General features: G+C 38.2%; 1 long non-coding RNA gene across 1 annotated transcript; it reads right to left on the reverse strand.

The window, feature by feature from the left end:
* Nucleotides 1-10,091: 10,091 nt before the first annotated feature.
* Nucleotides 10,092-25,756, reverse strand: LOC124235768 (uncharacterized). The gene is made up of 3 exons (XR_006887565.1): nucleotides 25,586-25,756; nucleotides 13,634-13,729; nucleotides 10,092-11,943 (listed from the first exon to the last, which is right to left on the reverse strand). It is a non-coding gene; the product is annotated as an uncharacterized LOC124235768 (long non-coding RNA).
* Nucleotides 25,757-27,229: the final 1,473 nt, after the last annotated feature.

Raw genomic sequence — 27,229 nt, forward strand, 5'->3', positions numbered from 1 at the left:
AAGTAGCTTATATAAAAAAGACAGCTGTTCCCTACCCCAAGCAACATTAACCCCACTCTCCAAAGGCAACACTTTCAAACATCTTTTCTATTTATTTTGATATTTATCTGCATATTTTTAAGGATCAACTTTAGGTTTAACTTTATTTAACTATGTAAATATAATTCACTACTCGGCAAAGTCATGCACATAATTTTATTTCCTTCCCTGACCATAAATTTTGTCTTTCCTAGAGTTATTCATGCATCTTTTAAAAGTATTCACTTGGTTTTCTCCATAATTATACTTGTCTTTCTATATCCCCTGGTAGCCAGCATTTCAAGAGAGATCACAAGTACAACCAATCAGATAATTTCTCATTTCCATTTTTTCTAGAGACTTTCCTCCTAGAGTCAATTTGGGCCTCCTATTTCCATTTGAACTGGTTTCCTAGAAGGGATACTGTGCAGCTCTTATCTTTTGCCATTCTCCTGTGTTGGATGGATCCTGTAACCAGAGCCCATGCTGCTTCTTTGTTTTACTTTTTTCTTTTCCTGGAGGCTAACTCATTTTTAATGTCCTGATTTTAAGATCAACTCCAGAGGACCCCTGAGAAAAACATTATGCCATTTAAATTTTAGAGATATCTCAAAATAGAAAATTAAACCAACTTACACATTACTCTTAGTGGCAATTGATATGTTCTCACAAGAGGCAAAATCAAAACTACCTGATAGAGCAACCTAAAAACCATGACAAGCTCTCCAGATGAGAAAGCCACAGTCTGGGATCTCATCAATGGATAAGGCTTAAAAATTTGTATTTTCCCCTCCAGTTCTGTAGTTTCTGTGATAGCTGATCGTCATCTGATTCTGCAGTTCACTATAATTGAACGCTATGTACAAGCAAGAAAGAAAAATCAATTCAGTGACCATGAAAAAAAGAGAAATGAGCTATAGACTCACTGGGGAAGTTTATAAAGCTTCTCTGTAGGGTTGAGTTATTGGTTTTTATTCTGAAACAGTAGCACTGAAGCACAAAATAAATGCCTGTAATTGGGGTCAATGTTCAGTCAGATCCCCCAAAAAGGATCTCAAGCCAACCAGCGTATGATATGCAGTGTCCTCTGTTAGAATAAAAGTCCAGCTTCAAATAAGCATGTGATGCCTCTAACTTTTCCGTTAGGGAAAGTTAATGAGTTTCTTTTGAGTAGAGTGTTACAAAGGTATGATTCTCAGAAATGAAACTCTAGATACCTCAAACTCTATGTGTAAAAACAGATACTCTTGACAGGAAATAAAATGTACATTGATTTCAATGCTTTTGTTTTTCTGTATAAGACTCTTAGGTCCGATAGCATAGAAACTGTGTTGGAGTGAGTAGAAATGAAATTGCTGCTTCTAACAGATGTAGTCAAGGACTTATTTGAATACTATGTGCAAAGGAGGCTGTGGGCAGCTAGACGGAGGATTAGGCCACTAGAGTTTTCCCTAACTACTTATGAGGAAATCTATCTTTCCTGTGTGACCCAGGAAGAGACCAAAAAGGCAAAAGGAGCACTGACTTGTTGAGAAAAATTGACAACTGGCTTGAATATGAGTTCCTCAGAGGTTACCTGCTTGTTTCCTCAAGTCTAATGTGTACCTGCAGATGTACTACACTTTCTTAAAGCTGTCACTTATCTCTTCTAAGTGTCAGTTTCTTAAACTGAAAATAACAATAGCATTACTTTCAAGAGCTGTTTTGAGAATTGAAATTTTACAGAAATAACAAATTGTATTTACAAAGGTTTTGTGGTGTCTTGTAAATTTAGGCCACAAACATATGAGTGTTTCAAGCAGCCCCTACATTTCTGAAAACATGTCCAAAGTTGGTATGAAAAAGTCAAGGACAGCCTTTCTTGACTTTGTATCCCTCTAAATCTTCAGTTACCTCTCTCTTCTGCCATGAAACCTTTGGTCATTACAACTTTCATGGGCTTCTCACCTCTCAATTTCTGCAGCATTTAGTTTCGGACCCACTCGTACACCCACCACTTGTGGCCTTTGGCTATTTATCTTTTTCTGGATGGAAGTTTTCTTCTACAATTAGCTGGAAACACCTTGAGGACAGAGGGAAGTTTTGGTTGTTTTTGTAACCTCTACGGTATCTAGCACATTGGTGTGCTCTGAAGGTTTGTCACTGCTTGTTGATTCCTATTCAGAGGAGCATCTCATTCTGGCTAGTGATTGCCAATACCACCTGCACATTACAGTCACCTGAGGACATTTTGTGACATACTACTATCCAACCCCATCTCTAGAGATTCTAATTTAATTGGTCTTGGATAAAATCTGGGCATTTGTATTTGCTAAATATTCCTCAGGTGATTCTGGTCTGCCACTGCTGCATGCCCTCTTGTAAGAGAAGTTCTTCTGTAAAATTGGGTGGAGAAAGAAACATGGTGAATAGTGAGAGGAAAGCATCCTGGGGGTTTTCATATGGACCTGAAAGATACAAAAGTTAAATAGGCCCCTCTCAGGTGCTAATTATCTGACAATCTTAAAAGTTCTCTGACATCTCATTGACCTCTCATGACACTGAGGTATCTTAGTCTGTCTGTCTCAGATGTCTCAGGTAATGCAGACCTTAGGATAGATACCTCTCTTGTATGCTTAAACCCCAAGTCTTGATTAGATGTATTCTTTGATGGGCACATTCCTCTTGGGATAGGACTTTAGAGGTAAGCAGAGAGTCTCTGCCTTGAGTCCAGGCCAGTTGTAAAGATCGAGGTAGCTCTTCTCATATGCTAAAAGTTTCATTCATCTAGGGATGTGAGAGCTAGAGGGAAGAGAATTCTAAACCAAATATGTTCCCCACCTAGGAGCCATCTATAATAACCAAGTTATGTTTTGAAAACAAACTGTGTACAACATACAATATCAAAGCACTGCTTTCAATGAGTTTATAATCCAAGAAGTTTCATTAAGATATAAACCTATGAAACCTAGCAAACAAGATAAAAAAAATCATAACTATCAAAAGAGAGACATAATAATGGCTTCTAATAATTGAATGCTTAGCATGTGCCAAACATGGTGCCAAATATTTTACGTTTGTGATCTCATTTAATCCTCACAACTCTATGAAACAGGAGCATTTTATATTATCCTCCTTTTATAGATGAAGAAACTGAGATGTAAAAAGGTTGAATAACTTGCACAGGGTTAGACAGCTAGAACATGGTAAAGGAAGGATTTGGAAACCAGACTATCTGACTCCAAAGTCTAAACCACTGGCCCTCAGAGCTATGTCTTTGTAATGATGGACAAATAAGGGCAATGGTTGTTCAGAGGAACTACAGAATAGTGTGAGATGTAATGAGCAAAGAAAGCATTCACATTGGTGGTGTGATTTCAACTGGCCCTGGAAAGAATTTTGAATGTGACTATGGTGTCTGGGTATGGAGGGTTCATCATATGAATATCTGTGGCTCAGAAGCCCCTAAAGAAATGAGATCAATGGTGGCTGCAGAAAACACCCAAGGTCCCCTTTGCCGGCAACCCTCAGCCCCGGAGTATGACCAGGATCATGCTTTGCCCTGGACTTTGAGCTGAAATCTAAGTAGTTTAATCTAGAACCACTCGGGAGGAAGAAATCCAAAAGGATTGAGCTCTTCATGAAATGCCAAAATAGAACCACCTCTCCACACCTACAAACAAATATGTATCAAGCAATATAGTTGCTCAGTGAGTTTCCATAAGGCAGTGTTTCCCAAGGAGCATTGCTTGCTCCTCTCTTTCATCCATCCCTTTATTTGGCAAATTCATTCATTCCTTCATCCTCTACTTGACAATTTTTTTATTACTTACTATGTGAATGATAATGGTGAAGAAGATCAGCTGCAAGCCGTGCCTTCTTGAAGCTTACAGCCCAAGACAGTGGTTCTCAATGCTGGCTGAACATGAATTGCCTGGGATACTTTAACAAAATACTGATAGTTGATACACTTTGAACTGGGTTTGGGATTCTAATGTGAGCCAGAGTTAAGATCCAGTGGGGGTGTACTGGGAAACAGCATTTATATAGGCTCTATGATAGCACATACATGGAATGAAAAAAGGCAAATGTGGCTGGAAGAAGATGGCAAAGAGGAGCTTCCTGTGAGGTAATGTATGAGATTTGGGAAACACTGGACTTAACAACATTAAACAGGTTTCCTTGCTATAGGCCTTCTTAGAATCTTCGGTAATCTGATGTTTTGTGAATCTCCAAGAGGGATATCATACACAGTATTCCAAAGCTGCTTTTACACAGAGCTTGTTGAGACTCTCGTGTTTCTCATTTAGGAAGCACTGCTTATATATATCTAAATATAGAATGAACTAGATGGGTGGCAAATGTTGAAATGGGGGAGGGGTGGAATAATTTTGCTCCAGAAGTTAAGAAGATTGGTAATAAATCTTCTAAAATCCAGAGATCTTCTTAATTTCTGAAGGAGTTTGAATGGGACCTCAGATTGGAATTAATGGCTGTTTATATAAGTGGCATGTAAACCACACAGTAATGTGTTCAGTTTTGTCAACTGGCTCTTTACTACTTAAAAAGTATTTAATGATTTATTCCAGTTTCCAAAAAAAGAGGACTTGTTGCAATATTTCTAAATGTAAAAGGCAAAGTATAATTGTAGGAGGATTTAATTATATTCATGATTTGAGCTAGAATTAAGGCTAAGGATTACTAATCTTTTGAGGACAGCCTATGTTCTTAATCTGCTGAAAAAGAACTCATAGTTAATGTGCACTAGATGAGAATTGCATTTTAGAGAAAGAACTTTAGGAAAACTTATTTAGAGAGGAAATGCATGAAATTGACTATTATGGGTGCCTTCCTGAACAAACATGATTGCAAAGATTACTCGCTGATTAACCTTTGCATATTAAATAGACCTAGCTGGAATTTGAAAGTCATAAGCCTGTTTCATTTATATTGCTTTGGAAAACATTTTGACCTAATTAGGTAGTTGAATCATAAGCCTTAAGGCAGGAACTTTAGAGGTGCAAAAAAAGAGAAGTCCCGTTCATTGTGCTTCCTGGGTATGTTGATTGAATGGGTCTGCTTTATTGCTGTTACACAGTAGCCATTCGATACACTGGCTCTGTTAATTCATAAAACAAACAAAAAAAATGAGTGTCTAAGTTTCAGAATACTTGTCACATAATTCCACAACAATTTAAGGAGGCAGGTATTATTAATAGAGAAGTTACGTTTTACCTAATGTTACAGAACTGGTAAATAGTCAAACTAAGATTGGGATCTATGACTGACTAACTGTAAAGCCTAAGTTCATGTTAAAGGATAATTTTTTAGCAAATATAAAATGAACAAGTCAAAGATTTTACTTAACACATTAGATAAATGAGAGAACTGGTAAGATATTATAACCAGTTCAAAAGAGTATCCAAAGAACAGACATGATTATAGATCAGGAATGTTGAAATGAATTTGCAAATGGACACAAAACTGGCTGCTTCCACAGTGGAGGAGGGAAGTCTTTGAACTTCCGCTGGACAGAATTTATTTGCACATCTATACAGGAGAATTCTTTTGTACTGCTATCGGTTATCTACAATTTACAGTGTTGTAAAATAGTTCAAAGGCAATGAAAGACTCAGAGTCCCCATAGAATGAAATAACCTAGAAGAATGTGCTTTAAACAATGCATATATACTAGCAAGGAGCCCTGTTCATGAAGAGAATAAACTTTACCTTTATTACAGAAAGTTTGTGAGCTTCTTAAAATAGAGACGTTCTAATATATATTTTATAGCTCTCAAAGCAGGGCTTAATAAACACATGTTGATGTTGACGATTAATTGCCAGCCTTTGGAGCTGTGTTTTTGTTTTGTTTTGTTTTCAAGAATAACTGGTATTTAGACTTCAAAATTATGTTACATCATACAATTCTTGACTTCCAAATCAGGATCTCAAATTTAGTAGCATTTTCAGAATGTTACTTAGGGTCAAGGCATAAATCAGTACTTGAGTCTTGAGCTATGACAACAGTACAGCTAGCTATGCTTATCAAAGACAGCATTCAAAATCTGAGAGTTTAGCCCTATCTAAAAGATGCAATGGGTGTAATGAACTCATGTTCTGTTCTTCTTGAGTAATGTAGAACATTTCCTTCTTATAAATCCTTTGAGTGGTAGTTGTCTCAAATCGGCCGTTCATCATCTCTTCTCTTTCTCCTCAAAAAAAAAGGAAAGAATTGGAAGACTATGGATATACCCAGCAATAATCAATAAAGTTATCCCTGAGTTTTAAGACTATGATTAATGTGTTTATGTGTATGTGTGTGTGTGTTTCAATACAAGTTTGTTTACAAAAACAAGTGGCAGGGCCAGATTTGGCTTTCGGGCTGTAATTTCCCGACTCCTGATTTAGGGCATGGGCTCTGGAGTCAGTCTCCTGGGTCGAATTCAGGTTCTGTTCCTTACTGCTTGTATGACCCTGGGTGTATTACAAAACCTAATGGACAGTTGGAGTGTTTTCAGGAACATACTCCAAATGTCCAAATTTCCAAATATTTGGCCATGAAATGAGGAGGATGACCACAAATATCTTTATAAAAGCAAACTCTGTGCAGTCACTACATTTCCAAACTGGTGCCAGATTCAGGGAACTGCACATTGCTATTATTTAATCCAGCTGAAGTTTCCCCTAATAGAAGCGGTTAGCCCTAGCTACAGCTGGCTAATTACAAGCTCTATGTAGATTATTTTTCTCTCATTCGAACTGTTTTGGAATCCTCAGCCCAATATGGAATCAATAATAACTCTGACTTCCTGCAAACATGCCTGAGTATTTCAACTTCTAAAACCTGAGAGAAACAGAAAGAGGAGGGGAAGTTTGCAAATTCTAAAGGCGAACTCTAATTTGCATGATAGAGGACTTATATGGTTGAGGGAGGTGATACAGAGATACTGGACTCCAAAATTAGAGCTTCAGAATGCCATGCTTTCCATCTTTGGTCCAGTCAAGTAGTCACAAATGAGAAAGAATGTTAATTACCGTATAACCATAGGAGTTGGGGGGAAGAACAAAGAATGGTTTAAATTCTACGGTACTATAATAATAGCAACAAAAGAATCTTTTGCATTCTGCAGTGGTTTGTGCTTTTTGAAACAACTCCAAAGGATCTATTATTTGACCTACAAAGTAGAAGTAAAAGTGAGGTAGCAAAGGAGATATTCTTTTATTTTGATAAAAGGAAAACATAGAGTGAGAGGTTAGTAAGTGACAGAGACCAGAGAAAAACCAGAATTCCTGACTCCAAATCTAAGGTTCTCTCCATTAAAGCTAATTCCCCTCAGCAATGCTGCCACCAGCATATCCGCACAGTGCACTGTCTAATTAGAGCCAGGTGGCTCATGAAGCCCCTTCAGTTCCATCTGGGTTAATGTAGGGAATGGAGGAGAAGCAGTTCCTTTCCTTGTTTATTTTAAGGGGGAGTGGTAAGTTTTGATTATCAAAGAAAATCAGAGTCACGTCTTTCTTTACCATAAAAAGTCAATCTCCTAACATAAGTACATTAGTGCTCCTGGGACATTAGTAGCATGCCACAGCTGCTCAAATCAAATCATTAAAAAAGAAAAACTCCAGTGTACAAATAAACCTATAAACCCCATTGAGAAATAAGATCATTTCCTTAGGGATCTTCATGGACCGAAGATGAGGTTTCCTCACTTATGTTTATGTAACAGGCATTCCAAGCAACTTAAGAGGCAAATGTCACTAAGGCTATCCATGAAGTTTCCAGGTTTCACTGAGCACTAGAACATGGGTGTTTAGTGCTCTGTTTCAAAGCCATCTGCCTGAGTTCAAACTCCAGCTCTGCTGCATAGTAGCCAGGTGATGTTAGGCAAATTGTTGACCCTCTCTAAACCTTAGGGCTTTGGTGCTTTCCTAAGTGTCATAAGTGGGAATAACAACATAACCTTCTATATAGGGCTATGATAGGAGCAAATGAGATAAAGCTCATGCTCCCATGCTGTACATAAAAACATTCAATGCTTAGTATCCAGGAGATACTAATTTGAGCTCCTCCTAAATAAAATTTGAAGCTTAGAATTTTATATAGGTCAAAGGCATTCTGTTACTGCAGAGGAGTTTAGGTACAATTTAATCCACAAATATCAGATGAGAACCCACTATGTGTTAGGAAATAAGAAATAAACCCTCACTGAGCCTAGTCTCTGTACCATAAAAGCTTGAAAATTTCCTAGCTCTAATGTATAGGACACAATATGAGAGGTACTACCAGACTTTATAGGGTGTATTGCTAAATGAGTGGTGTTTACCAATGTTTCTCAAAACTGAGTCATTAACCTCTATAGTCCACAGACGTATTATTATAGAAGGTCCCTATGTGATTTTTTTGGTCAATTTTTATGAAAAATCTTCAAAAATTAATTAATATAATCATGGGGACTAGCTCGGTGGCATAGTGGTGAAGTTCACGTGCTCCGTTTGGTGGCTCGGGGTTTGCGGGTTCAGATCCTGGGTGTGGACCTATGCACCACACATCAGGCCATGCTTTGGTGGCATCCTACATACAAAATAAAGGAAGATTGGCACAGATGTTAGCTCAGGGCCAATCCTTCCTCACCAAAAAAAAAAGCAACCCAAACCAAAAATTTAAAAATTAATTAATATAATCATATTTTGGATCATTTTGGAGATAACATATAACTGAGTACTGCCACCACATTTCAGTGCCAAAGTTTACATTTGTAATTGTGATTATGATTGTGTGGAGTCCAAGTTGTATTGCTTTTATTTGTTCTTACTCATCAAGAGTTAACAAATAAATGAAGCATTGAAGCCAATTAAAATGCAGATTGATTTCAGAAGGCTGTATAAATAAATAGAAAAAGTGGAAGAAGAATTTGAGTTATCACATGGAACAAGGTAAAGGTAATAATAGGCATGCTCATCTCAAAACAACATAGGATGTTATAGTGGCTCATGTATTCGTGATAAAACAAAGATAAAAGAACATGTCACATCAAACTGATGCTGCTAATTTGTTAATGTTATTATATTTTGTTTGTATTTAATTTTTAAACGTATTTTGGTCCCCTTGTTCTGTAAGTGCCGTAAACTAAGCATTATATATTCATTCTATGGCCTTTCTAAATTCACTTCTTGGTTCTCAGAGGGTTTTTTGTAGATTCTTTAGGACTTTCTACATAGATAAGCATGTCTTCTGCAAATAGTTTTATTTCTTCCATCCTCATATGAATGCCTTTATTTCTTTTTCTTGCCATATTGTGTTGGCTAGGACTTACCGTACAATGTTGAATAGGAGTGATGAATTTCATTTTGATGGGAGTTGACTTTTATTCTTGGCATGAGTTTGTCTTTCCTTGCCTATCTGTAGGTTCGTAGCCAGCACCACTATTTGCAGGCTTATACACTGTTTGATCCCCTGATCAAATAACGTTGTATAGACTAACAGACTTATTTTAAAACAAAAGAGATGCAGCAATGGGCACATGACAATGGGATAAACTAGTCCTGTCTTATACTGTACCACCCTGGAGCTTCCTGCCTGAGAGTGATACAGCTACCTGTTATGGTGCCAGCTTGGAACTGATACTCAACAAGGATGGGACTCCTCCAAGAATCCGGTGTATGCTCTAAATCAATGACTGTTATATAGTGCTGTGTCTTTAATTGGTAAAATACATGAGTCCAGGAACCAAGAAATAGAAACAGGAAGGGACCTGATTACCTGACTCCCATCACTCCTAGTGACCTATTTGGGAAAGGTTGGCTTACCATTCCCACAACTCTGGGTTCTGCAGGTTTTTAGGGGGAATGACAAGAGTCTAATTAAATCCATCTTCTAAGGCTCTTTCATTCAAGAGACCAGTTGGCAAGAAAAGTAATTACCATCCTGTCAGGGATATTGACACTATTCAGGGCTATGTTACACTTAGAAGAAACACTATAATACAAGAAGACTTTTAGTCTAGAATTCCATATTTATTTGAGTTCAAATATGTTTTGAATCATATTTTTCACCTATTAGGTGCTTTCAATAGGTTCAGAGGGTCTCTCTGCATATATCCAGACCTGTTAAGAACACAGCTACAAGATGTCAAACATTTATCTGCACATCTTGAGGAATTGGGAGGGAGGAAGAGTAGCAGAAAGCTTACCAAACCAGGGGTAGGGATGATTGGAGATGTTCAAGTTTATGTACAAATCTAAATTCTTCAATCGTTTATTAAGCAATATAATGATAAATACATGGAGGGAAACATATCAATAGGACAACAGTTTGTCTTCAGCATTAGCTACTCTTCACTTTTCTATCCTCATCTGTCTTGATCCACCTCCCCTAGCTGCCAAGGCCTGTCTTCCTAGAGAGAAGCCCATTTCCTGTTCTCTCTTACTTCATTTACTTGCTTTGTTTGTCTCTCAAACTTCAGGAGGGCATTTTCTTGTCCATCTATCTTTTTTGCAGTTTTATCCCTAGCATCTAGCACAGTGCCTGATACATAGAGGTTCGCTGTATTTACTAAACGAATGGATGACTCACCAATTGTAAAGCCATACAGTGGAATGCTATTCTATTAAAATTATGCTGTGGGTGGATAGTTATTTGTCGTATATTATTACTTTAAAAATAATCAAGTTACTAAGCAATATATACAGTATATTTTCATTTTGAAGAGTTTGCTCAAGAAGATTAATGAATAATAATGCTAGTTGTCTCTGTAACATGGAAATAAGAGTGATTATTCTTTTCTGATAGTTTTAACTGTATTTTATGCTTTCATCTGCAACAAACATATATTGCTTTTTTTTTAGCAAGGGTAAATTTATTTTTAATAATAATAATGATGACAAATATCTATTGAAGCTTATTCTTACAGATTTTTGTCCATGTGGACAGAACAAACAAAATCATTTTGTCTATGACTGAAAGTGAAGTAACATAATTTTGTCTATTGGGCTGTGGTTCTCAATTAGAGGCAATTTTGCCTCCTCAGGGGTCATTTGGCAATGTCTAGAGACATTTTTTATTATCATAATTAGGAAAAAGGGAGGGCAATGGCCACTGGCATTTAGTAGGAAGAGGCCAGAGATGCTGCTAAACGTCCTAGAATACACAGGAAAGCTCCCCACAACAAAGAATTATCTCATCCAAAATGTCAATTGGAGTGTCAAGTTTGAAAATCCTGAGCTAGAGTAATTAACATTTTCATGCTGGAGGTCTCTCTGAAGGTAAAATATAAGACTTTAGCATCAAGTTAGTGGAGGAAATATTTTTAGTCACCAAATATGTAACTGCTCACTCTGGTTGCAGACAAGTCATGCATTTATTCAAATTGGAGTTCATAAAAATATATTTTGAAGATATTCCTTTATTTTACAGCTGCATGAACATATGGTTTATTATAGAGAAGGGAGAGGCAGTATAAAAGAAACAGCTAAATAAAACATGATTATATTGGTTATTTTCGTTTGGTAGGTTCACAAAAAGGTAAATTATTGACATGATGGTAATCCCTTCAGGGCCATCATAATGCTCCCTAACCAAAAGCTCAGTTTTATCCATCAAATTTCCAAAAGAAGGTCCTGGCAGACAGGATTGCTGAACACTTCACACAGGAGGTTTCTTAATCTCACTGTCTAAAGATCTTTAAAATAAAAACTAGTTGGGGATTTGAACGTTATCTCTGAATTCAAGTGCATTTAATTTACTTATAAATCACATTTTTTTAAAGGGAAAGTACAAGATATGATCCAAAAGAGTCATAAGAACATGTTTGCGGGGCCGGCCCGGTGGCGCAGCGGTTAAGTTCGCGCGTTCCGCTTCTCGGTGGCCCGGGGTTCGCTGGTTCGGATCCCAGGTGCGGACATGGCACTGCTTGGCAGCCATGCTGTGGTAGGCGTCCCACGTGTAAACTAGAGGAAGATGGGCACGGATGTTAGCTCAGAGCCAGGCTTCCTCAGCAAAAAGAGGAGGACTGGCAGTAGTTAGCTGAGGGCTAATCTTCCTCCAAAAAAAAAAAAAAAAAAGGAACATGTTTGCACATTTAGTTGCTGTTTAATTGAATTAATTAATTTCTGTAATATGCCATTTTGGGCAAAAACAATAACATTGTAGAATCTTCCCAAGGGAGTTACTTCTCTCCATTCCCGCAGACTAGTAATTCCTCTGAACTAGATTATTGCAGAAGAGTCCTAACTGGCTTTTTAGTGTAGACATTGCTCCTGAATCTAGGTTAACCTCTCTTAGTTCTCTCAACCGTAACATGAGGATAATACTTTTTCTGTAGGAGAATGGTGAGAATTAAATAAAATGGCATATACAAAGCACCTAAAATGGTGTTGAACACATAGTGGATGCTCAATAATAAGAATTTAAAACAAAGTAAAAATGTCCATGCTCATGAAGCGACACTTTTCACATACACAACCCCCCCAAACACCCATACTGCCATTTTTGTTTGCATAATAATATATTTATATACACCTGTTTCTGAAATCATGAGAATTTGCCAGAGTGCAAGCACAATAAGGTTCTAGCTCATGGGAGCCTGAAAATTACTTGTTCCAACCCCTTTCCGACCTTTTCCCTTTTCTGGGAAGTAAATATATCTTGGACTAGTGCAAACTCCCATCTTGAGAAGAGATAATTTTTTTCTAAGTTGTTTGGTCTCTGGGTAGCAAGAGTAACTAAATGAATAAGAAAATAGCTTCCTTCCAGTCACTTCCAGAGACAATGGAAATGTACTGAAAGTGCTGAGTCTTAGACAACAATCTGTTAGTCAGAAAATAAAAACTGCTATTTATTGCGTTTTATCTTTTTGTATTTACCCCTCACACCAACCCTAAAATAGCCATTATTTACACTATTTAATGGATGGGGAAGTTGAAGTTTAGAGAGATTGTGATTTGTTCAAGGTCACATGGCTGTAAACTACATGGTTTGAATTTAATTCGAGGTTTCTTTGACTTATTTGCAGACTGCTTCTCAGCAGCAGTATATTAAAGGGAACTAGATAAGCTAAAATCTATTTAATCTGTCCAGAAGTAATTGAGAGTTGAGAAGAAGTTAAAGTTTTTCCTTGAACCAAATAGAGTCCTTTGCTTTTTTAAAGAACTCAATATAGTTAACTGACTTAAGAGCTCTCCTTTGTCATGGTAAATTTTCTTTTGCTTCACTTTTAAACACAAAGTATTGTTTTCCCCTAAATTTTCTCTCCTCAATGCTAATGATTCCCTCTTCAATGCTAATGTAGTTTTGTTTTATCCCAAAGGAAGGAAAGCATCACTTAAATGGATATAGACCAATAGCCTAAATCTAGATTTTATGTATGTTTGCTCAAATCCACATTCCCTGGCCTGGCCATAAATCTATTTCTTTCTTTTTCTCACTGGAATACCATATTCCTTGAAGTCAGTTATAAAATTGATGATAAACACAGTTCATTGCTGGGATAAGCTACATGCTACTAAGGTATAATCAATATCTCAGTTGACACCAAACCTTAAAATACCTAACTAAACAGAGTGTGTAAATATTATGAAAAGAAATTGCTTCCTTACTTTCCCCTCCAATCATGAGAGTCATTTCTCCTATTTTGCTTACCTTGGCAGCAAGTCAAGACTGTCTTTCATTGCTATTCATTCTCTGTTGTATCTTCAACGTGTTTGAATAGTCATAGTTCTGTGCTCAGCTTTGTAGCTAGATGAAGTGATGAAAATAACTTTTACTTGAGTCCAATTTTCTCTGCATAAAAATAACTCTTTGAGTCTTCTGATGTAATAAATTATAGAAAACTTCAGGTAGGACTAGATCTAAAATTGGAGTCTGATTAGGGCCAAATGCTTCTAAATGGTATCAGAACCATCTTTTACATTGTATTCTTTCATCATAAACTTAGATGCTGTACAATAATTAATCTAATGGGTTCAGAGATTTGGAGATTTCTAGTTGATGACCAGTAGGATACTTATCATCTTACACAGTTACTCATGTTCAATAATTACTCTAGCTTCCAAATTTGAGAATTGTGGATCAAATTCTAAAGCTCTTTTCAGGCCAGCTGTTTGCAATTCTACTTACCTCAATTTCCATATCCAGATATATAACACAATAGGTCACAATGGAATTTGGAATTTGGAATTTGGGTCCTGGGCTTTTTAAAATCTTGTATCATAAACTTCTGTCATGAGGGAAGACTCTTCACTCAGCTTACTGGAGGCATTACATGGTACTAGAATTAATGTCAAAATCTATACTATGAAGCACTTTAACTTCGTCCAACAAAAACAACAATAGTAAATAACTTACACCTTCCTAGCGCTGTAATTTACAAATTAAATTTGGGATGACCAACTAAAATCTCTGCAAGTCTGGCCAGGTGACCTAAATGAGTGGAGCTAAGTGGGGACTAATATAAATGGGACAAGGCATGTGTGAGAGTTTATACACTGGAATATTTGATGCAATTCAGCAATATACAAGATAGCTCTTTTTTTTCTCTCACCCAGATCCAAAGCTATGAAATCTGAATGAGTAGCAAACTCCTCAATGGCTGGAAGGCCATCCATAAAAGTCCCTGGGAAGAGAGGCATGACCCCAAAGAGTTGAGTTGCCTTTATTCCCTACAACACCCCTCTGTGCACCAGGGACACTGGGCCAGCCTTCATTAGGAAAGTGCAAAAGAACTGGAACATTTCTTTGCTGAAGTACAAAGGCCCTTTGCCTCTTTTGTTGGCTCAGAAGCTTCAATCAGCCTCAGAGTTTCAAAGGTTCAACGAGCAGAGTTCCAACTGGGCTGGGATTGAGTAGTGCCCTGGGTACTGAGTAGGGAAGCAAGTGTCTCTGCCCACTCAGTAACCCCAGGCTGACAAGATCTCCCTACAAAGGTTGAAATACAATGTTTTATGATTTCAGCCATCACAAGAACAGCAGAGAACAGGGTGATGAAATACCACTTTACCCTTCACTTTCAAACAGCTATTTATTACTTGGCAACCTTTGAAAGAAGAACATAAACAACTGTTCTTAAGGGCTTACCAAAACCCGCTCTCTAGTATCATACATTCAGAGCAGGCAGCTTCCTTTGAAAGTTGAAAAAGATCCCAGCCATCCTAACTGGTAGTTAGAGAGTCAGTGTTGGACAGATAGATAAAGGCTGAGTTAAGTGAAATGGAAAGAGAAATGAACCATTAGAAAGGGGCATGGCAGTTCAGAAGAAAAGTCACAGAGGAAGGACTAGGGCGAGCAAGCTCCATTGTTTGTTATCCCCAGCCGTTAGCCAAGTCAGGGAGAAGATGGAGGATGATCAGCATACGAAGAACCCACTTATTGTCAGTTTTTGTTACACTCCATTATGCTTAAGAGACCAGATAAACTTTCTTTCCCCCTATGATGCTAAGAGGATGGCAATTATTTATAAAGGACAATTGCAGGGAGATGCCTTAGTGCCAGATATAATTCACTAACGTCCCTTGGCATGTTCCCATTACCCAATGCTCACTCACATAAATTAAACTACTAAATCGTTCTGTTAATTTTGTTAATCAATTCCACAAATATCTGTTATCTACTATATCTACTATGGGCAATCCCCTGCACAAGGCACTGGTGATATAAAGATAAATGAAATGTTAATTTTGTACCCAAGTAGGCCACAGTCTAGTGAATGAGACAAAATATTACAACAATAATGGTAGTATGGGAAACTAGAAAGAGCTCAGACTTCAGACCCAGGCAGAACTGGATTTGAATCCTTGCCCTGCCACCTGTTAGCTAGCCTCGGTAGCCGAGCCTGTTTTCTCCCTTGTAAAATGGAGACAATCGTATATATAATGTAGGACACTTTTATGAACTAGGAATACCATTTGTCAAATAAAGTAGCATACAACAGGTGGACACTGGATGTGCTGAATACCTTGTGCTCGTCCCTCCGGATCGACACTCTACTTCTGTCAACCCTGTTCTGTCACCTAATAGGCTCACCTTTATGGATTACATATGTGAATTATGTCTTCCTCTATTTGTTCTATGGCTTCTGGTTGAATTTAGTCAACTGGGGTCATTGGCAATAGGTTGGAAGGCAAAGAAATGTGAGGTTGGGGTATGTTTTTCCCAGGCTCATTCCTTGTGGAGTTGTTGTGGCTCACTCTACCACAGGCTACAGCCTTCATGAGGTGAAGTACCTCCATCAGGTACTCTCTCTGAGTTGTACTAACTGCTCTTTCCCTTTGCTTCATCAGACTTAGGATGGTAACAACTTCTGATGCTGCTAACACCAGGGCACTATACTATCCTTGTTGGTTCCTCCAAATTCTGCCTATACCTTTATTTTATTAAACTCTCCTCATATTGCCCAGTTGAAGTATGCCATCTGTTTCCTGATGAAACCCTGATAACTATAAGTGTCATTAGTGTGGCTAACAAGGTGCTCTGAGATCAGAGGAGGAATGAAAAAATAAAACCATACTGGAGGATGTCAGGGACATTTCTTGGAGGAGGCAGTATCTAAAGGACCACCTGAAAATGTATGGGAGTTAGCAGTGCGAAGAAAGCAGGAGAGAATATTCTACGCAGAGGAAGGCAATATGCAAAGGCTCACATGCAAGAAGGAATACAACATTGTGGGGAGACTTCAAGTATCTCAGCTTAGCTAGAGTATAGTATAAGAGATGGGAAGATGACAGATGAAGCTGTGAAGTTGTGAAGTTGAACCACGTCACCAAAGTCTATGTATGACTTTTTCCTACAGACAATGAGATACTGTTAAAAGATTTTAACCGAGGTTATGATACGATCACATTGCATTTTTAAAAAGTAATATAGAGAAGGAATTAGAAGAGGGAAAGACTGGAGACAGAAGTATCAAGTAAGCAATACAGGTGAAAAAATAAGGTAGCAAAAAAATGGAAGTGTCAGGAGAAATGGAGAAAACAATGTGAATTTATCAGCTGTTAAGGAAGTAAGCTATATATGATTTAGTGAGCAATTAATGTAAGGATAAGGGAGAAAAAGAAGTCAAACATAGCCCTCACCATCAAGTTTGATTCTTATGTATAGTCCTGACTTTATCTTATATAAAATGAATCGTTCATCCTCAGAGGAACTTTGGAAGACAGGAAGGTTTTGGCTTGAGCAACTGGGTGACTCGTGATGCAATTGCTCTTCAGAAAGAGGCAAATTAAACTTTAAGCCAGTGGTGTGCTGGAGCTGCCTCACACAGGCTTATGAAAGTTGAATCAGTTGCACACATCTCTTCCCAGCTGTGAGTTCAGTGACATCACATTGCTGGCTTGAAATTTGTTATGGTGGGAGTATTTACACCATAGAAATCATCAAATACTACAAATCAGGCTTTTGTCTCCCTTCCTCACAAAGAGCTGGTTAAACATTTCCCAGCCACCACTGGTTAAAACCATTTAAAAAAAGGAGGGATACCTCTGGTAGTGATGGCAGAATTGAGGTGTGACTTGATTCAAAAACCTGTACCAAGAACTGATCATCAAACTTGAACTGGAGGGCAAATTCTAGGACCAGAATAAAGGCAGGTTAGAAGGTTCAGTGGGAGATCTATGAGGAGCCAGCTGAGGATGGATAAGTGCATTGGCACAGAGAAGAGAATCTGAAACATTTGAGGTGGCAGGTAATTGAGGTTGCTAATCAGTAATGAGAAATCAGGATAGTCTTTAGGCCATGAATCAGAGACCAGGAGCATCATAAGAATAGGACATAACTCAAACATTAAAGATGGGGAGAAAGTTATATCAAGGCAAAGCAAAAAACAGAAAGCCCTTAAAATGGTGGTATACCTTCTTGCCAGTTTTTATAAAGGAGGCCTTCCATTTTTATCCTGGAGACCCGCATTGGAATATGTCACCATCACCCCCCTCTACCCATCCAGCACCTTCCAAAGAGTAAGGGAGGTTAGAGTTTAGAGAGCTGTACATGTTGCAGATAGATATGAGATAAGGTTGTGTATATATACACCTGGTGGCTGGGTCTAGTCTTTGAGCCCATATTTCTATAGTCCAGAGAGTTTTGGGGCCAGTCATCAGGGAAGTAAAAATCCAAGAGGGGCCAAAGGGCAACTCCTCATTTCTCTTGAGTATGATGATCAGAACTGGCTAAATGATTTGCAGGGCCCAGTGCAAAATGAAATGGTGAGGCCCCTTGTTCAAAAAGTATTAAGAATTTTGAGCTGGCAACAGCCAAATATTAAACCAGGCATATGCTCATGAAGTTGGCCTGATGATGGGTCACTTTGGTGAAACTTGACCTAATTTCTTACCTTCCTCTATTTAGTCCAGATCCTGTCTTTCATTATTTATCCATACATGAACTTTGGAAGAGAGTATGATATTGGCTCATTGGCTGATGGTCATAGATCTCTTAAGTTCAGACTCCCTGGAACCAGGAAAGTTAAGATTCAGAGAAACAGACAATTTCAATGATGCCTGACTAATGAAAAATCACATCAAATGGCAAAAGCTGTGAGAACAAGCGTGATTGTTTCCAAGCATGATTAGTTGAATGGGCTAAATAATGTAACAAACAATGCAAAATTTCAGTGGGCACAGAAACAATAGGAGTTTCTTTCTTGCCCACATCACAGTCCAGTGAAGGCCAGTGGGGCTTTTGTTCCATACAGTCTGACACCAAAGGCCCTTCAGTCTTGTTGATCCACCTTCCTGTAGGGCCTCATAGTTGATTCCATTTAGTCAGTAGATGGAGAAAGAGAATAAGAATCATGTGTGGAAGGTCTATCACAGGCCAAGACTGGAAGTGGTACCTATCACTTCTACTCACATTTCTTTGGCCAGAACTCAATTATATGGCCACATCTATCCACAAAAGAGACCGAAAACTGTGACTCTGTGCCCATGAAGAAAAGAACATGAATATTGATGAACACCAGCAGTATTAGCCACATGAAGACTATTGGTGGTAGCTCAGGTCCACATGATCAAGAGCAGCTCTGAATTCTGTTTTAGGGAATTCTGTTTAGGCTCTTTATTCCCGTGTTTGAGTTGGAAAGTTTAATATCACAGAGGCGGTGTTTTTCTCACTTTAGGCAGTTGGCCAAAGCACTCTCTCATTCAGGTTGACTTGTACTCAGAGCTGCCCTGGGGAATGGAAAATTAGGTCCATTCCCACATACCACAGACTTGGGCTGCCTAGAGCTTCAGATGCTGTTAAGAAGGCCCTGCTGGTGACCACCAAAACATGAAATGCAACTGACTTTCTTCCTTCCATGCTTCTCAGACTACATTTGAAAAAAAAAAGTTGCCTTTCAGAGATTTCCCTAGACCCTTTTAACCCAGTTCCATCTGGAAACATGCTAACTAACGGTAGGGGCCAGGACATTCCTAAGGAACTATCAGATCCACAACATACTGAGGAACAACATCTAGGACCTCATATCCCACCCAGCATTTCCTATTATACTACAGCTTCTTATTTATGAAATTCCTTTTTTATTTCAATTTCGTAATATGAATGAGTTGCTATGGTAGAACCCTAAGTGAATGAGTCTACATACACAAGGAAATGATGCCTTATAAACTGAGGATTCTGAAACTATAACTGGAAGACCTTTTTGTGTTGCACTTATATTTCTGAAAGAGAAAATGTTTAAGTGAAGTTTTAGCTTTCATCAGAGATTGCCAACTTTCCTTTTGACTGTGGCAGACTGCACAGTTAATTGGGGCCTCTGATGACTAATGGGGAGGATCATCCCATCAAATCGTGGGATCTCTGGGTTTTGGAAAAATAAGGATCTGGCTGCAATCCAATTGCAAGAAAGAACTTAACCAGAAAGAGTATGCCAAAGGACGACAAACTTTCTCGTGTTATTTTATTCCTTTACTGAGAAATTCATTGTAGCCAGCTCACAAATCACGTTGATCTACGTGGCATTTCTGCCAAGTGGAATGGGTGGCTAGCACCTAGGACCACTCTAGAGGCAAGGTGAGCAACATCTTCATGTTTTCATATTGTCCTTTTCATTGGGGGGAGACAAGGGGACAATTTGGAACATGTGGGAGGCTTCTACATGTGAGTCTTTCTGACTGCCATCCACATATCAGGAAGTAATATTATCTAGATTATTATGACTCAGAAAGCAGCTGAGCCAGGAGCAGCTCCATATCGTGTATCTACAATGGCAACCAGTGTCCATCCATGGTCCAAGTAACATTTTTGTAAGCCTTTTGGCTTCTGTAATGAGAGATAGGACCCTAGCTCCCACTGAGTCTTGAAGAGGGTTCACATGCTGAGCAGCGAAACCTGCTGAGTGTTCACTAAGTAACTAGGAACAGAGGAGCAAAGGGAGAATGGGCAAAAGAATAGGGAATTAGACGCACTGATACCTAATTAGGTCTAATTCACAATTTTTTGTAAGGAGAGCCCTGAGTTTATTCATTTATCGATTCAATAGGTATTTGTTAAGCACATACTATGAACCAAGTACTATACCAGGCACTGAGAATATAATGGTAAGCAAGACTCCTTCATGGAGCATTATGAGTGTCATAATCTGTGTGTTAATTGCTATTATTGGTGCTATGAGAGTCCATAAGATGAGCAGCTCATGGAGATTTGAGAGATCAGATCAGGAAGTCCTTTCAGGAGGAAATAACTTTGAGTAAGTCACTTTTTTGAGCCTCTGTTTCTTCATCTTTAAACTGGGAATAATAATGCTAACTCTTAAGTTTGAGGTGAAGATTAAATGAGATGATGTGTGTAAAGTTCTTGGCATAATTGCTGGACATAGTAAGCTCTGCAAAGATATAGCTGATACTATTATTTCTGTTATTAATATTACTTTTAAACTATTACTAGTATACTATTGCAACTGTTATTATTGCTTTTATAATTATTTGGGAGTTGAAGTATGGGTAGGTAAGAGCCAGGAGAAGGATGGAGATCATGCCAGACAGAGGAGCAGCATGTGTGAGGGGCTACAGGCTGGAGACATCATAGCTTGGGGTAATCAGACATTTAGTATGTATATGAAATATGTATAGCATACATGCTATAAAGTATGATATAAAGTATATATATGGTATACATATATAGTATACACATATACTTATATATGTACATGTATATGTGTATATATATATAGTATAGATAGTATACATATATGGTATACATATAGTATGTATATAAAAGGTAAGTGGTAAGAAATGAGATGGAGACATAAATCATGTTCTGATTATGAAGAGTTTTATAAGTCAAGTCTAAAGAGGTGGATTTTTACCCCAAGAGCCACTTTAGGATATTACATAGTGGAGTAACACAATCACACACAAACATACTCTCATCCACTCCCAACACACACCACACTCATATCCATAATTTACAAATAATCATGTCATAATACAGCTAGGACTTACAGGTGATATAATTCAAGCCTTTTTCTTTAATGTTGAGGAAATTGAGTCCAAAATGGTAACATGATTTACCCAGAATAATAGAAGTAGTTACAACAAGTCTTGACTCCAAATACTTTGTTTTTTTTCCGTCACACAACACTGCTTTCCTTAACACTCTCCATTGTTAGTGCTCTGCTGTTGGCTGAGCTGGAAAACTTTCAGGTTGAGAATACCCCAACTAAGCTGTTTCCCCTCTGAAAGTCTATAAGAACCTATAGGAAATTTTGGCATTGACAAATTGCCTCTAAAAGCCAGACTCAAATTTTACAAAGTGGATTAAAGTGGGTCCTTGGGAATCCAATGGTTTAAGCTTTTAAGTGCTCAGAATCATCTCCACAAGGGTGTGGATCTGGGGCAAAATTTCACTGCATGACCACCCTCCAACCCCCACTTCCTTTCTTATATAGATAAAATATATATAAAGTGAACATAAACACCAGAGAGAAAATTGTCCCAAAGGAGCACCTTGCAGGTTTCAGGAGAAAATCCACTCCTCAAGTGGATTTGCCTTACTGTTGATCCTAGGTAGTTTTAGGGCTCGGTTGTGTATAATTTTTTTTGCTAGTCCATGGAGACAAATTCTTCGCTACCCGTAGATGATTTCCTCAATCACTGACTATCAGACTGCCAATTTGATGCATCCTACTCCCATCAACCTGCCCTTCCCTCACAAACAAACTGTTCAAAGGCTATCATCCTGATTTTCCATACGCTAAAAACAACTCTGAATGTACAGTAGTCCCACTTATCCACAGGGAATATGTTCCAAGACCCCCAGTAGATGGCTGAAACTAGGGATAGTACTGAACCCTATATATATTATGTTTTTTCCTATATATGCATACCAATGGTAAAGTTTAATTAATGTTAGGCACAATAAGAGATTAACAACAATAACTAATAATAAAATAGAACAAGTATAACAATATACTGTAATAAAAGTTATGTGAATGTGGTCTCTCTCAAAATATCTTGTTGTACTGTACTCACTCCTGCTCTTGTAATGACATGAGATGATAAAATCCCAGTGTGATGAGATGAAGTGAGGTGAATGACATTGGCATTGAGGCATAGCGTTAGGCTGCTATTGACCTTCTGACGTAGCATCAGAATCAGAGGATCATCTGCTTTTGGACCATGGTTGAGCACAGGTAACTGAAACTCTGGAAGGCAAAACTGCAGATAAAGGGGACTGCTATACCACCAAGATGTCCCTGACTAGACATCTCCCTATAGAAATGCTTTTATTGAACTCCAATTTAGTATAATTTTTTAAATTGTGGGTTCATATGAGAAATGGTCAAAAGTATCCTCTGAAGAGCTGCTATTCAAGAGATTTCTCATGATTTGGCTTCACAACATTTATTGTTATGATTAATTTTTCCAAAACTCAACATCAGAAAGCAAGTCATCTCTTCTGAAGATCAAGTATTTTTTCCTTTTATTAGAATTAGAGTTATATCTAACTTTGTTTTCCCCTTTTTTTCTTTCTTAGTTTGACTATCAGGAGCATGGAGTTAACTCAGTACTTAATTACTGTTAAAAGCTCATCCTTGGTTTAATTCTCTACTTCTTTATCTTGTTCCCACTAACTTCCCAGATGAGCTGGGTGAAGGAGTCATCTATGGAGAGATCATCTGATTGAGGTTGGGAGTCAGCCAAGATCCCAAAAGTGGCAATGATTTTTATGATGATCATGAGGGAAGCTTTTATTCTCTCAGTGAAGTCCTTAGAGATTTGAGACCTTCCTCTTTGTGACGTTTGATGTACTTTTCTTATTTATTTTAAACTCCATGTAGGAGTATATATTCATTTTTATTGCAAGATATTTGAAATTACTTTTGGAAGAAGGAAGATGGTAAATTATAAATAAATGGCCATGAATTATAAATATTTGGCGTTAAGATTTCAGCAATCATAAGTTATCTCCCTGAGACATGCATTCAACCCACCACCAAAACAAAGTGTCCATGAAGGACTACCAAGAAACACTAAGTTGCCATAGTTCTTACCCTGTGAACAAATCATTTGTACCTTGGGTGGCACTCAGACCCACCGACCCTGCACGAGTGTGGAGAGAGAGCCATGAAATTGTGCATCTTAACTTTTTTCCCTCTACACAGGACAGCAGAAAAGTGTGGCTTTAGCTTCTCCTCAAGTTAAATGAATATAGACGGTTGCACAGTTTTTAGAACTGATTCTGAGATGAGCAGGAATGAAATGAGAGCAATAGCTGGAAAGTTCTTCATCCTGGGCAGCTTTCCTTAGGAGGTTTTTGTTTGGTGAGCAGTCACTTCATATTTCAAATCCTGCTGTTAGACTGAAGGGCTGTGTGAAATCGAAATGACATTGAAGATAAGTTACTCTATCTTCCCCACATTTACATGACCTCCTTTCATTGTTCCTCAATGCTGTCCCAGTGCCCTGCCACTGAGCCCTGGGAGGATGGGCCTTAAGTGTGGACTCTTAGACACCCAATTGTGTGTTACTGAGGTCAAATGCAGGACGAGTTAGAGGAGGAAGAGACCAGAGTTGTAGTTGGAGATGGTAGCAACTGGGAAATGAAAATATGTTAGAGGGAAAGGGAGGAACATTCCAGAGGAGGGAACTTGAGAAAAGAATGGTCGGAAATGAAAGTGTCTAGGACGAGTGTGAGAATGGGCAGGGAGGAGTAAGCATACAAAATTTGGGTATCTAGTGTGATAGGAAATGGAGAATGTATGAAAAAGAGAATTTGAAGTAATGAAAAATAAGATTGCATAGGTAGGTTGTGACTAGATTATCAAAGGCCATAAAAATGCAGTGATGTTTCTAGAAGGGTTTGTAGGGGTATACAGTATGGATTAAAGGCTAGAAAGATTATAGCGAGAAAAGAAACCAAAAAGCTCTGTGAAAGTCCAGCAAGAGGTGAGGAGGTGATAATGTCTTGGACAAGGGTAATGACAATAAAAATGTGGAGAAAAAGGCATATTTAAGTAGAGGAAAGAACCAGAGTTTATTGAGCATCTATTATGTACCTGATCCTTTACATGCATTATCTTACTTACTGCTCATGACAACCTTGAAAGGTAGGTAAGATTATCTCAAGTCTACAGATAAAGCAGAAAAGGTGACAGTTTCAGAAATTCATACAACTACTATGAACATCCAAGATTTGAATTCAATTCTTTCCAACTCCAAAAATAACGATCTTCCCATTTCAACTTTAGCTCCACTGAGAAACAAAGAAGAAAAGATGGAATTTGCTCTCAAAGCTGATATCTTCCCCAGAATAAAAAGATAGTTTCTAGAAACTTCAGGATTTCTTTCTATAAGAAATAAAAATGGTGCCACAGATGGAGACAAAATTGTTATGCAAAATTAAAAGAAGGGAATAGTAGTAACCCTAACTTTTGTTGATACTTAGTTTGTTCTAGGTGCTGTTCTAAGCATTTTACCTGAGTTATCACATGTACTACTCTGAAAAAGCTTGTAAGGTAAATGCAGTTACTATGCTTATTCAGCTTAGGAAGCTGAAGCTTGTTTGGAGAAGTGAAGGAATTTGCCTGATCTCTTAGCCTGGGATCCCCTAAAAGTAGAGCCTGAAATAAAGGCTTTCCTGCCGAATAGCTTATTTTGGAAAGTGACCCCAAAGAACAGGACTTGGAAGAGTGAGAGAGGGAAGCAGGGAAAGCCAGTCCACATTGTGTAACTAACATGGTCACTGAGTGGCCCACAGGGCCTCAGCCCACTTGGGACTCTCTGAGGAGCTGAGGAGAAGAAGCCACAAAATTGTCCTGAAGGGACGATTTAATAACAAGCTGTCATCTTCCCAGTGATTAAAGGTTGCCCCACAAGTGGCACTTTCAGGTTTGCACATGCATAGAATGTTGAACAGATTCCTACAGGTGTCCCATGTGGGGATGACAGAGCAGAAACCAAGAGATGAGTGCAGCTGAGGCAAAGTGTGGTCAAGATAGTTATCACAGCAATGGCAGGAGTTACAATGCAGGCCGAGAGGACGTGAGATGGGGCACAAGAGGTGTCAGGAGGCAGAATGAGAACTTTGAATCCAGGTAGTCTGACTTCAAAGCCCAAGCTTGTATAGCAGTGATTCTCAAACGTTAGTATGCATTAGACTCACCTGGAGGGCTGGTTGAAACACAGCTTACAGAGGCCCACTTCTAGAGTTTTTGATTCTGTAGGTCAGAGGTGGGATCAGAGAATCTGCATTTTTCTCATTTCCCAAGTGATGTTGCTGATGCTGCTCCAGGCACACTTTGAGAACTGCTGTTTTACACATACAGTACGCTATCTTGCCAAAGATCTCTGAGATAAGCAAAAGAGAAAGGCATCACTATGCGGGAAGCTATGCATGACTAACTGACTTTCAAGTTCTTGGGAAATAGCTTGAATGCCTTTCAAAAGGAAAAGCTTCTCCTCTACATGAAAAACAAGGTTTAGATCATAAACACTTGTGCAAGAAATGATAAGCCTGGTTCAAGAGGCTCTAGATGATCAAAGAAATGCTATGATGGACTGTCACACTTCAGGCAAGAGTCCTAAAGAAATAATTGTGAAACTTGGAAAGTCATGAAAAGCTAAGAGATTTAGAGTATGATGAAGCTTAACTTCAAAATGAGAGAGAAAACAAGCAGCCACTGTAGCTATATCTTTATATCTGGAGTGCTCCGTTGCAAGCCCTCAATTTTTGCCACATATAATAAACACCTATTAAAAACAAGACTGCAAAAATAAATAAGATAGAATTCTTACTTTCAAGCAGTTTACAGTCTAGTGAGGATGAGAAATAAGAAAGCAATTAAATTAAAAACTACCTCCTAAACCTATAGAGAAAGGAAAAACTCTGTAAGAGCATAAAAAGAAAGCAGCGAACTTGCTTCAGAGAGCTGAAAAAGGTGTTAATAAGGATGTGATAATTAAACTGAGTGTGAAGGAAGAATGGGGTTTGCTATGCAAAGAAGGGAGGAAAGTACATTCTGGGCAGGGAACACCATGCACTAAGGAATCATGAAGGACCTGGAATGTATTGGGAACAATGTTGAGCTCAGCTTGATTGGAGAGTATCAAGATATATGCTGGAACCATAGTGTGATGTTTTCAAGTGCCAATTAAAAGGTTTGAATTTCCTCTAGTAAGCAGCAGAGAGATAGTAGAGGTGTTAAAATAAAATTTGGCACAAGAAAATTTGTTCTTTAAGATTTAATTTTCTAGAAAGATTCCTAGATGAAGTGTGGGAAATGAAGTTGATTGGAAAAATGAAGTATGAAAGATGAAATGTGGAAATGAAGGTTCTGAAACAAAGCAATGGAAACAGGGATACTTATCCCTGTTGAAGAGGTCAGATTTGAAGGGCATGGAAAGATCAGAATCTAGAGTCTAAATGGATTCAGGAAGTGAAGAGAAGGGAGAGGGAGGAATTCAGGAGTTAGTTATTAGCTTGAATGTCCTTCACAAATGTGTTGAGTCCTTTATCTGGCTCTTAGGGTAATGCTCCATGGTTTTCCCATAATACTTAAGGTTTTTTGTTTGTTTTGTTATTAAGCACCTAGACATAGGTACTCAAAGACTTCCTGTAGTGTCTTTTAAAATTCTAAACATAGGTAGAACAAATATGACAAGGTCAAATAAGTTCACATGGCCTTCTTAAATGTGCATTGGGATCCTCTAAGTACTCCATTTCCTAACTTACCTGGCCCTAGAATCCCTTTCTTACAGATAATCTCTCAGAACTGGTGTTCCATTGAGCACAGTCCAGGAAATGCTG

The sequence above is a fragment of the Equus quagga genome, chromosome 2, assembly GCF_021613505.1.
Source record: "Equus quagga isolate Etosha38 chromosome 2, UCLA_HA_Equagga_1.0, whole genome shotgun sequence".
In the NCBI taxonomy this organism is placed as follows: Eukaryota; Metazoa; Chordata; class Mammalia; order Perissodactyla; family Equidae; genus Equus; species Equus quagga.